Source organism: Pteropus alecto, unplaced genomic scaffold, assembly GCF_000325575.1.
Source record: "Pteropus alecto unplaced genomic scaffold, ASM32557v1 scaffold118, whole genome shotgun sequence".
NCBI lineage: Eukaryota > Metazoa > Chordata > Mammalia > Chiroptera > Pteropodidae > Pteropus > Pteropus alecto.
Genome location: NW_006440654.1, coordinates 612778 through 625102, shown reverse-complemented (window position 1 = coordinate 625102; position 12325 = coordinate 612778).

Sequence of the window (12325 nt, the reverse complement as noted above, 5' to 3'; positions counted from 1 at the left end):
GTGCCCACTTTAAACTAGCACGACGTCGTAAGTCAATTCTATCTCAAACTGGGGACGGAGTGAGAAGCCCCGAGTAATCCGGGGAGAGGTAGGCGCAGCAGTCAGGGCGGCAACCAGTGAAGTAGGAGACCAAGCGACGAAGCGGTCGGCGAAAGCACGCGTAGGGAGGAACACCGGCTCCACGCAGACCCTTCCAGAACACCGACAGGGAGGGAACAGTCCCGAACTCCTTCCCCGACACCAAAACTCGACAGAAACAATACGAAAAGGTGAAACTACAGAGCAATGTGCCCCATGGCCACGGAGTAAAAACTCTAAACGAAACTTCAGCAAACCGAACCCCACGGTATAAAGTGAATAATGCAGAACTACCAAGCGCGGCTTGTCCTAGGAATACAAGGTTGGTTTAATGTTCAAAATCCATCGCTATAACTACGCCAACACATTTTTAAAAACGTGTGCGACAATCTCAATAGTCACGGCAAAGCCGACCAAACCGGATATCTGGTCTTAACGAAAACTCTCAGCTGCCTCAACCTCACGAAGGCCGTCTCCGGGAAGCCTACGGTTACCATCGTATTTAATAGCGTGAGAATGAACTGTTTCCCCCTAAGATCAGGAACAAGCCCGGGACTGCAGCTCTGACCACTCCTAGTCGGCCTCGTACTGGAGATCCCAGTCGATGTAATTAGGCAAAAAAATAAACTTCCTTTCCAGCTCGGAAAGGAAGAAGTAAAGCTGTCTCTTCACTCACAGATGACACAGCTGTCTCTGTAAAAAATCTGATGGCATCTACAAAAAAAGATACCAGACTAATGAGTGATTTTAGCAAACTGCAAGATAGGAGATCAATATACAAAAATCGACCACGTTTCTATATATCAGCAAAGAACAACTGCAAATTGACATTTAAAAGACCATTGACAATAACGCAAAAACATGGGGTGCTCAGGGACAAATCTGACAAAATGTATACAAAATCGATGCCCTGAAAACTACAAAATACTGCTGCAAGAAAATGAGAGAAAACCCAGATAAACAGAGAGGAATACGGTTTCATGGATAGGATGACTCAATTTTGTTAAGATGTGAATTTCCTCCAAAATCGATGTACAGATTCAATAAAATCATGATCAAATTCCTTTTTGTGGAAGGCCTTTCCTCACAGAAGTCGACACGCTGACTCTAGAGTTCACGTGGAAATGGAAAGCATCTAGAATGGGCAAATCATCTTTGATGAGACGGGCAAATCGGAAGACAGATGCTGCCTAATCTCAGGACTGATCTGGTGTCAGGATAAGTGAGTGGACGAAACAGAACAGGGTCCCAAAACAGACCCGCCACCTCTAGACAATGGATTTTCAGCGAAGACGCCAGGCGGCTCAGTGGGAAAAGGGTAGTCTTTTCGACAAATCGAATCGTGCTGGATCAACTGGATGTCCATATGCAAATAAAAAGAAAAGAAGAACTTTAATCCATGCCTTGCACTATATGATACAAAGTTCAAGCAAAACAGACTGTAGACTAAATGTAAAACCTAAAAACTTTTAAAAGAAAACGTGGGAAAAAAAAATCTTTGTGGCTTTAGGTTAAGGCAAAAATTTCTTAGCTATGACACCGAAATCATGACCCGTAAAAAAAATTTGATAAGCTGGACTTCATTAAAATTTAAAAATTTTGCTCTTTGAAAGACTCTGTTAAGAGAATGAATGGACAAGTCGCAGACTGGGGTAAAATATTTGTCAATCGGACTCCGATAAGGAGCTTATATTCAGAATCGGTAAATGACTTTCCAGATTCACTAATAAGGAAACCAAGGACTCAACAAAAAATGGGCAAAAGATTTGAACAGATACCGCACCGCAGAGGGAATAAATGGCAAACACGCACAGGGAGAGGGGTTCGACATCATTAGACACGATGTCTAACAGGAAACAGGGAACCGCCGCCTCAAACCCCAGTGCGCCCCAGTGGCCCGTGGGGAAGGGGACTCGACCAAGGGCTGGTGGGGGAGCGGGGAGCAGCACCCCCACGCTCTGCTGGCGGGAATGCTCGATGTCGGCCGAGATCAAGGCGTGGAATGGCTGTATCGTATAGTACGTGTGTGTGTGTTTGACTTCTCAAGAAGTTGCCAAATCGTGTCATGAGGTGGCTGCACCTCATTTGGCAACTTCTTGAGAAGTCAAACACGCCCATGTACTATATGATACAGCCATTCCACGCCTTGATCTCGGCCAAGAGTGATGACAGAGACTTGCCCGCCGAATGTCCGTCCACAGCTTTATTTTTAGATGCCAAAGGCTGGGGACCACCCACGAGTCCACCCGCACATGACCCGCCCTGCGCCCGGGTGCGGCCCGCCCTACCCCCGCCCCATTGTCTCGGAGCTCACGCAGGTAACAGGGAACGTGAGGGATCTCGTGGACTACTCGAAGCCTTCTGGAGGGACAGCGAGGGCAGCGGCCGGAATTGGAGGGGAGGCCACCTGGGGGAGGGAGCTGGAAGCTGGCTGGCCACAGGCTTCACGGCGAGGCCCTGCGGGCTGCCACTAATGTGCGGCGGTTGGGAGGGCTGGTCCCCTTGCGTGGGCTCCGCGCACAGTGTTCCCACAGGAGGTGACCCGGCTTTGGAGTTCTCACCCTCCCACGCGGTCGGTCCTAGGTGACAACCGCGCCCTCTGCAGGAAACCAGACGTCTGCCTCTTTTGATCTTTTCTGGAAAAAAATGAAGACCTATTCCAGCCAACCAAGAAAAGGATCAAAACCATCATTAAAAAAAAGAGGTAGAGAAATGGGAACGAAGAGCTCGGGGGAGCCGCAGACGCCGAGCAGACGGCGCCTGTCGTGAAACCGAACGCCAAAGGAGCAGCAGCCTCTTGTCCCGAATTAAGCCAGGAAAACGGGGGAGAGGACGAGGAGGTGGGGACACGGGAAATTACGTGTGGCTCAAAATCGGGGAGCGAAAGTGACCCCGAAGTCCAGCATGAAGACGGGAGAAGTCAACGTCTTTGGTCCTAATCAAAGATTTTTAAGCCACCACAGAGCCTCACGGAGCGGGCAGTGGGGGCTCGGGAGGCAGACGTGGGCCCCGGAAGGGACGGTGAACACGGGCTGGCTGGCCTGGTGGCGGATTCAAATCCGTGTTGGCGAGGGAGGGGGAAGCCACACCGCAGTGACGAAGCACGGTTGGGGTTTTGCTCCCCATGATATGGCGGGCCAGGCCGTTTGGACCAACCCTACTGCCGAAAACAGTGCCGGCTAACAGTGCTGGAGAACAAATCGCATGTACAAAAAAACACTAAAAACTTGTGGGAGTTGACCAAAGAATCCAGATCATCGGGCCACAGACTGCAAAAGGCCAGAGGGACACCACACACAGGAAGCCACGTCCGCCTGGTGTCACCCAGCCCAGTGACGCCGCGGGCTTAGGGGGAGGGCACAGACCAGGGGAATCACAGGGCTCACCCTGGGTGATGGGGAACAAGGCGGGAGGCCCGCCCTGAGCGGGTGGGGAGTGGGTCTGGGTGCTGGAGAGATGGGTGCTCTCCACGAAGACCCAAGAAATCCCGGTCTGTGATGTAATCGGAACTGGTCCTGACAGTCACGCGTTCCTCCCGGGTCCCACTCAGAAACAAAGGCGGATCTGGCCTGGGGGAGGCTCCTTCTTCCCAGGCCTCGGGGAACTGCAGGAATCGTTCCTCAGGGGCCTGGAGCAGACAGACTTAGAGACAGACGAGAGCAAGGCAAACCGGCGGAGGTGCCAGGCCGCGCCGCCTGTCAGTAACAAGTGCTGGACGTGAACTGCAGACCGACTGCGCTAGAGAGACAGGCTTGAAAATGCGTGCAGAGGGAACAAGCTCTGGAGGGACCAAGCTGAACTGAAAGAAACACATAGAGTTTCCCGAAACGAAACCCACGGACACAGACATTTAAAATGCAATACACGATTTTAAGAGCAGACTGGACATCATGGAAGAGAGAGTTCGTGACGTGGAGAGTTAGTGACCACAGGGCAGCGCGGAGACAAAACATGGACGTTACAGAAGACAGAGGAAGACATAGGGGGTCAGACTCGTAAGGCCTGAGCCCGGGAGGGGAGTGGGAGGCGGGCGGAGGTGTCCCCGAGGTGACCGCCACATGCTCTAAGGCTTGCGCGAGAGGGGAAGGTGTAGGCCAGGCTCACTCGCGAATACAGCTGCCTGATCCTACTGACGATTTTAGCACCTCGATTTCATAATGTGTGAAACAGGACAGGAGGGAACTCGTTTCAGGACTGCAAGTGCAGTCGACATTAGAAAATTCCTCAGTAAAACTCACCTCGTTACAAGGTGGAAGGAGGAAAACGATTCGATTATCTCAGAGGCGCGGGACGTTGTCGTAAGATTCAACACCTCTTCACGAAAAAAGGACGTGGCACACTAGGCACGTCCTTGTCTGGACCCAGGATGTCCGTTCCAAACGCCCAGCACACCTAACATTATCAGTAAGCCTCGGAGATCACCGCCACGAACTCAGGCCCGAGCCCAGGGTTCCCCATCCAACACTCTCCTGGCGACCGGAGCGCACCCCACGGACCAAAAGCAAACCGCCAGATGTAGGCGTGTAAACTCGTTACTTGCAGACTCTGCGATTACCTGGATACGAAAACGTCAGAGACTCAGCTAGAAATAACAGAGAGATTTTAACAAAGGTTTTGGATACAAGATCAATATACAAAAGCAGCATTGCTGTTCTCCCAGCAAAAACCAACCAGAAAATCTAGCAATGTGAGGAAAGGGTTCAGAGCGTCCTTCAGCCTCTGGAGACCGCAAAGAGATGCTTCCAGGAAGACGGAAGCTGATGGAGAGCTCCTGCTCGGACGCCGCCACCCGCCCTGCCGGGGGCCTGCAAACCGGCACAGCCACCGCGGAAAACAGCCCGGAGGGTCCTCAGACAACTAAGAATGGATCTACCACATGATCCAGCCATCCCTCTGCTGGGTATTTACCCCAAAGACCTGGAAACCCCTATCCGAAAAGGTATTTGCACACCGATGTTCACGGTGGCCAGCAACATGGAAGCAACCGAAGTGTCCCACGGCAGACAACTGGCTAAAGAAGCTGTGGCACATGACCGATGTTCATAGCAGCGTTATTCACGGTGGCCAGCAACATGGAAGCAACCAAAGTGTCCCACAGCAGACAACTGGCTAAAGAAGCTGTGGCACATTTATACGATGGAATGTGACTCAGCCAGAAGAAGAGACGACGCACCGCCATTTGCGACAACACGGATGGACCTCGAGAGAATCACGCTGAGCAAAATAAGCCAGACAGAAAAAGCTGAAAATCACATGGTATCACTTATATGTGGGATATAAACCTAAAAGCAACAAACGAGCAGGACAAACAAACAGAGACTCATGGACACGGACGATAGACTAGTGGTTACCAGAGGGTGGGGGGAGGGGGAGGTAGACGGGGTAACAAAGGACAAATACGTGGTGTCGGAAAGAAATCGAACTATGGGGGGTGAACACACAGTGTAAATATATACATTTGACTTGCTGTTAAAGTGTACAGCTGAAACTTACTGGATTTCATTAACCAATGTCACCATAAAAAAATATTTTTAAAAAAAGAAGACTCGACCTCATGAGATGTCATTTCCACCTCAAACTGAGCGATACATTCGATGCAATTCGAGCCCGAATGCATGCTGTTGGGACTCGGAACAAGAAATGCACGTTCGGTGGCTGCCTCGGTGCTGGCACAGGGCGCCCTGGAGCGTCCTGGGTGATGAGAGGTGCCGGTGTCCTGTCACTCATGGGAGCCCCCTTCGACCACACCTGAGTTTATGCTGATGAGGTGGCTTCTGGAAAGCACCCGAGGGGGGTGCTGGTTGCCAAGGGAAGCAAGTGGAAGGGGGAGGGGGAAGGGTTGGAACTGTCCCCTGTCCCCAGGGGGGCCCGGCTGGAGGTGGAGTCAGTCACCCAGGGCCAGAGATTTACTCAGTCGTGCCTGAGGAGTGAGGCCACCGTAAATCCCAAAAGGCTGGGCTCTGGGAGCCTCTGGGTTGGTGACCTCGGGAGACAGGGAGACGGGCTTGGAAGCTGCGAGCCCCCCCCAGCCCTCGCCCCTGCATCTCCTCCCTCTGCTGTTCCTGAGTCTAAACCTCTGAGCGGCTCCAGCCACAGGTAACCGAATGGGATGGGGACACGTGTCTGATCTGTAGCCAGGCGGGAGCAGAGGGGACAGCCTGCACTAGCGTCTGGCATCTGAAGTGGGGACAGTCTTGTGGGGCTGAGCCCTCAGCCCGTGGGCCCTGGTTCTGCCCCGGGCGGAGCCGGGCAGGCCGAGTGAGCTGCGTGTCACGCGGGATGAGCACGGAAGCGTCCGGGAGACCTGACCGTCGGAAACGTGAGTTGCAGAGTCGGCGCGTGGAGAATGCCGGGGCCCCCTCGAGTTGCAGAGTCGGTGCGTGCAGAATGCCGGGGCCCCCTCGAGTTGCAGAGTCGGCGCGTGCAGAATGCCGGGGCCCCCTCAAAAGCGTTGGCTGTGAGCACGCGCGGCGGATGCCGAGAAGCCCACGCAGAAGCCCAGTGAGTGCCGCAGAGCCAGCGCCGGCGGCCTTGACCTCCCAGCAGCCCCGGGTGCCCCGGGCAGGCCGGCGCCGTCTCTCTCGCCCGAAGGAGCCACTGTCCGCACAGAGCGACAACTTCTCGGGTTTCTCTGTGGTTCCACCACGCAGCCGTTCGGCGGACACTGCAGGGCGTCCTAAGCGTGGCCACGCCGGCCTCTCCTGGTCCCCAGCTGTTTGGCTGAAGGGCGGGCCCTTGGGCCTGGAGGTCCTGTGGCCACGGCAGGACTGCCCTGGACTTCCGCAAACCAGCAGGGGACCCCAGCCTGAGCCTGCTGAGACCAGGCGTTACTGCCGTCTGGGGAGGCTGGTCGCCCTGGACCCCGGCCTCGTGTGACACCAGCTGACGCCAGCTGTCACCAGGCTCCGTTCACGGGGAGACGCAAAACGGTGGTGTGCCAATCCCGTCGTCTGGTTCCCATTTCTGAGCTGGGACCATCGCTTCCCCCCAGGAAGCCCGCTCAGGAGAAAGGCCAGGACTGGATTTCAGGCCCGGCCCTCGGCCCGGCCCTCGGCCCGGCCCCTGCCCGGGGCAGGCGGCAGGCCTAACCCTTCCCTTCTGCCTCCACGGGCTCCGCGATCATCGGGCTCGGTCCCCACAGAAGACAAACGGGTTCAAACAGTGTCACCAATGCACAGGCTTCAGCGTGGGTTGATTGCAAGTCGTCGAGATTCATATTTCGAGACTCAGATGCCGTCCTCTCGGCTGATGGGGCTCCAAGCACCCGGGACGAGTCCCCGCAGCGTTTGATGGCCTCTGCGGCCAGTCGTCCAGGCCCCGCCCGCACAGCTCCTGCCCCGGACCGGCCTCCAGCCCTGCCTGGCTGCCTTGCTGCAAGCCCGTCTTGCAAGGCCTCAGCCTGGACGCCAGGGGCTCGTGGCCACGAGCTGGTCGCCGGTCCTAGGATTTTTCCTTTCTGTGGACAGAGCTGCAGTCTATTCGTATGAACATAAGTGTGACTCGGGAGGTCGCACTCAGGCTGCTGATGCGGAGGACGTCCCCTTTCTAGACGATACCCACGTCTCCTTTCTCCCGTGCCCAGAATCCTGACTCTCAAGAACACAGGGGACAACAGATGCAATGTCCTCGTCATCATTTGCCGTCTGCCACATAACACACGCCTCAGAGCCACAGCACCCAGCACAAGGATGGCTGGAAACAGCAAACCGGGTCTGTGCTGTCTCTCTGCCCGGCCCCACTGCGCGCTGGGGTGCAGAGCACTGTTCCACGCCGGCCCCGCTGGCCCGCGTGACGTCTGGTTTGCAAACAGCCACGTGCGCCGTTCCCAGGGCCGTTTCTGACGCTCCCTCTCCAGTCTGGCGCCTGGCAGGGTCACCAGAGGGTCACGGGAACAAGCCTCCTCTGTCCGTCCCTGCCGGCCGCTCCTTTACGCCCGGAGGTCAGCTTTCCTTTTATTGAAGTGCGTCTGACAGCGGACGGGGCGTGATTTCGGGCGCGTGCCACGCTGGTCTCACGTGTCTGCGTCGCAGCCTGATCGCCACGGGGCGGTCAGCACCTGCCGCCACAATTACCGGTTCTTTCCTTGTGGCTGGAATAATTCAGTTCTAGTCTCTCGGCAAGTCTGCCCATCGCCACGCGACATCATTGTCCGCTTCCCTTACCCTGTGCACCCACGGGTTTGCTGTCTTTTTCCTCCAGCGTAAAATGTCGCCGTCGCGAGTCTGATACGATACACTTTTCGGATGAATCGCGTGCTGTTTTTTTTGTCCAGAGGTCTCACTTTTGCCTTCCTCTTTAAAATCCAGGGATTTCACTAAAATATGTTTTGGTGTTGGGAATTCAGGATCGATATGCTCAGGTGTGTGGTTTGCCCTCTCAATATCTACTTTCAAGAAAAAAATCTCGAACTGCAGTTTTTAAGAGTTTGTTCTGTGGCTGGGGTCTGCTTCGGACGTCATTCTTTGCAACATTTCCTCTTTATCCACACATCATTTTAATCTCATTTAAAAAACCGTTCTGATTTTTAAATAATTTCCCCCTTCCCCCTTCCCTGTTCCTTCAGGCATCCAGGACCAGGTCTGCTCACTCTCGTGCTCTACCGTAATCTTCCTCTCTAAAATGTTTTCTCCTTTATTTCTAATTCTGAGTGTCGTCAGCTCATCTCTGGGTATTTCTGATTTTCGCTCACCTTACTCCGAGTATTCTGAACCACGCTGACGTGAAATGTCCGCGCTGGGGCTTCCCGGCCCGCCCTCCTGTGCCCCTCCGCTGTCTGTCGGGATGTCATTCAGCAGCCTATTCTCTTTCTATGGTCATTACTTGTGGGGCGTCTGTCCTCGATGCGGTCCTGTTGCTTACACTTACGTGAATTTAGCTTCCCCGAGCCTTCCGCGGGAGGCTCAGCTCGATGGCTTCCTAGCTTCGTCCAGAGCTCCCTCTTGCGCGTGCTCGTGAGCGGTCTAAGGACAGGTGGGTCCCATCTCTCTGCACCTCCGTGCTGAGGGCGGGGCGGACCCTCGCTCCGGCCCGTGCCTTCGTGCCCTGGCTTCAGCTGCTCTCCCCGAGTTGGTGCTGGCTTCCCAGCGCCTCCCGGCTCTGTCTGGGGTTCTCCTGCCCCGGCCTGTCTGACACCCCTCTGCTCCCTGCTGCACGGATGCTGGGCACCCACACCCCTCGGGGAGTCGGCGCTCGCTTCGGGGCTCGGGGGCGTGCACCTGGCTTTGTGGTGGGCATTGCCACCACTTGTCCTCGTGTCTCGCTGCTCCGTCTGCATCTGTGGACTGAGGGACACGGTACCAGACTGCCACCTCCACCTCCCGGGACAGTGCAGGAGAGAAAGGACCAAAGAGGGGACTTGCTCTGCCAGAAGCCATGAGAGGGGTGATGACGAGACAGTGCGGCCTCGCTCGGGAAAGAGACGGGGGCTCAGCCGCTTGGAAACCAGACATCCGGCAAAGCCAGGCGGGCCGAGGGAGCACGGGCCAAGGGCAGGGTCCGCACAGAGCGGCAAGGCGTGGTCGAAGCAGCGAGGCCGTCACAAACGCAGAAGACGGAAAAGCTGAAGTCAGGACGAAGGGGAGGAAGGGCGTTCACAAAGACGACGGAGCTGTTTGGAAGTGGGTGTCATTTTACACTGGGCAGAACGAACACACTTATACGAGGAAGCTGGGGCTCCCTGTGCCGGCGCGTGGGGCTGTGCCTGGTGTGGCCACTTCGGAGAGCAGTGCGACTTCATCCGGCAGAACAGGAGTGCGTGACCCCCGCATCCAGCCGCCCGCAGCTGGGCACCAGTGCCAGGCCGGGACAGGGAGGGACCCCCCGGCTGTGGGGCAGAGCTGACCCCCAGGGACGATGAGGTGGCCCCAGCAGCTGAGTGGGGGACGGCTGGGAGGACGGCACCCTCTCCCCACCACCACCACGAGATGTACTCACGGTTCACGTGGCTCTTGCAGGCGAAGCCCTGGAGACAAAATAATGACAGGTGGTGAGAGGTCAGCTCGGCCACCTCTCGTCCCACCTCCTGAACCCAGCCTGGGTGGGTCCCTCGCTCCCCGGTGGGTATGGGGTGCCACAGTCCTGGGCTCCTCCTTGGGATCCTGGGGCACCGGCCTCGTGAAAGCCCAGCCCAAAGGCCGGCACGAAGCCGTCTCTCAGGTAACGGTGTGGCCTGGGCCCCCTGGACCTTCGGGCCCCACTGACCCCGGCTGCCCCGCATGGCAGGGCCCGGCCGTGCTCAACAGCGACACCAGTGGCAGCGAGAAGCAACGCAGCGGTGACCTCTGCTCCTTTCCCCCGGGGAACTGAGCCTCTAGGGACCCAGGCAGCTGGGACAGTGGGCTGGGGGCTCAGATGGAGACCCTGGACTTCGTGCTGCTGGCACAGGTGGGTCAGACGGGGACATGAGAGTCGGGTCCACCTCTGGTCCTTGGACTTGGGGAGCAGGCATGCTGCGGGCTGCGTCTCGCCGCCGGCCCCCTGGTCCTGTCCTAAACGAGCCTTCACTTCGGGGCAGTGGTGCGTTTGGAGGATTTGCCCAGTGACTACGAAGCGGGCGCGCCCTAGGCACGGGACTGCTGGCCCGAGACCAGGAGGCATGTGCACTCCGCCCGCTTCCCGCTCACGCGTGTGCTGTTCTGCTTCGCAAAGCCGCCCGCTGGCCAGGGTCGGAGCCTCAGACGCCAGACCCCGGGGTTGACCCCAGGGTTGACCCCGGGTGGCCAGCCCACCCCAGTGCCCTGTCCGGAATGTGACCGAGCAGGTGGCGGAGGCAGCCAGCCCAGCAAGCTCAGGGGACAGCAGAGCGTGTGGGGAGACCCACGTGGGCGGGGAGCTGTGGAACAGGGGTGTCTGTCTGGTGCTTGGCCCTTTAGTGCACCTGGGGACACAGGAAGAGGGACCAGCAGGGAAAAGGTTGAGGCCGGAGGACACCTGTGGGCCGTGCTGCCCCAAGGACCCTGGTGTCCAGGACAAGGGAGCGGCCTGGCCAGGCGCCTGGGGGCGGGGCAGGGTGGGGAAGCTGCTGGGGTTTTCCGTTGGGCTCCTCGGGGCTTCCCAGCTGCATGCGGGGGGCGTTTGTGGGAACAGACCCCTGAGAAACACGTCTTCGAGGTGCTGTCCCCGCTGGGCCTGAGCTCCAGCCCGAGGAAGGGAGCCGGTCTTGATGGACGGCAGGGTGGCCCCGGGACCGAGCTGCCTCCAGGCTGGGTCACCTCAGTGGCGGGGTCGGGCAGGGAGGCCGCCTGGTGACCCCACGCAGCCTCAAGCCCCCCCGTTTGCCCCCCACGCAACACTCGTGCTGCTGTGTGTTGCTGTCCTGCACCGCCCATCCCCCAGGCCCTGCCGGCCAGTCAGCAAGGACCATGTTACGCCGAGGAGTGAACAGCGGCCGAGGCCACAGCACCGTCCTGTGGCAGGTGTGGCAGAGGCTCCCGCTGTCCCCTCCTCCGTCTCCCGACCCTGCTGCCACCCAGGCTCCCTGCTCGCCGCCGTCCCGTCCCGTCCTGCCCCCCACGCGCCACGCAGTGTGGGACGGCCTCGCCCTGACCTCGGCCCCAGCATCAGCTCTGTGTCCGCCGGGCCCTCAAGCCTCACACTCCCAAAACGAGTCTCTCCCCTGACACGTGCCCGAACCCCATCTCAGGAGCCGTCTGCCCGTCAGTCCCAAGGCTCAGGGTCAATCCAAGGCCACCTTCCCTTTCTCCCGTCCTCGTGTACCCGTCCTGCCATCTGCACCTACCCAGTACACCCCAGCGGCTCCTCCCGACCCCCGTCTCCTCTGTGGGGCGGGGTGGGCCTGTGTCCTCCACACCCAGCAGCAGCCTAAGGGCGCCTCCCCAGCCCGCGGGTCCCAGCACCTCTGACCTGAGCCCAGCCCCCCGCACTGAGGCCCGCCTGACCCGAGCCCACGCTGTCCGTCGCCGAGCCCTGGTGCTGCCGCTGGGCACACTCCTAGGCTTCCTGGAGCCGCCTTTCCTCCTGGAGGAGGACTGGGTGTCCCCACGTGTCCTGGGGGCCTGGCCGCCGCCGAGGGGCACGCGTGAGCGCCGGCACAGGCCGCCCCCTGCCTTTCCTCTTCCCTCGGCGGGCTGGCGGGCTGGCGGCTGGCGCGGCCACCTCCGTCTGGTTGCGTTGTGCGCGCTTCCCGCCAGGTCACAAGGCGGAGGACGGGACTGCGTCCAGCTCGCCGCTTCCCACCCCTGGGGCAGCACACGCCACAGGTGCCCCGTAAGGTCCCCGCTCCGTCCCT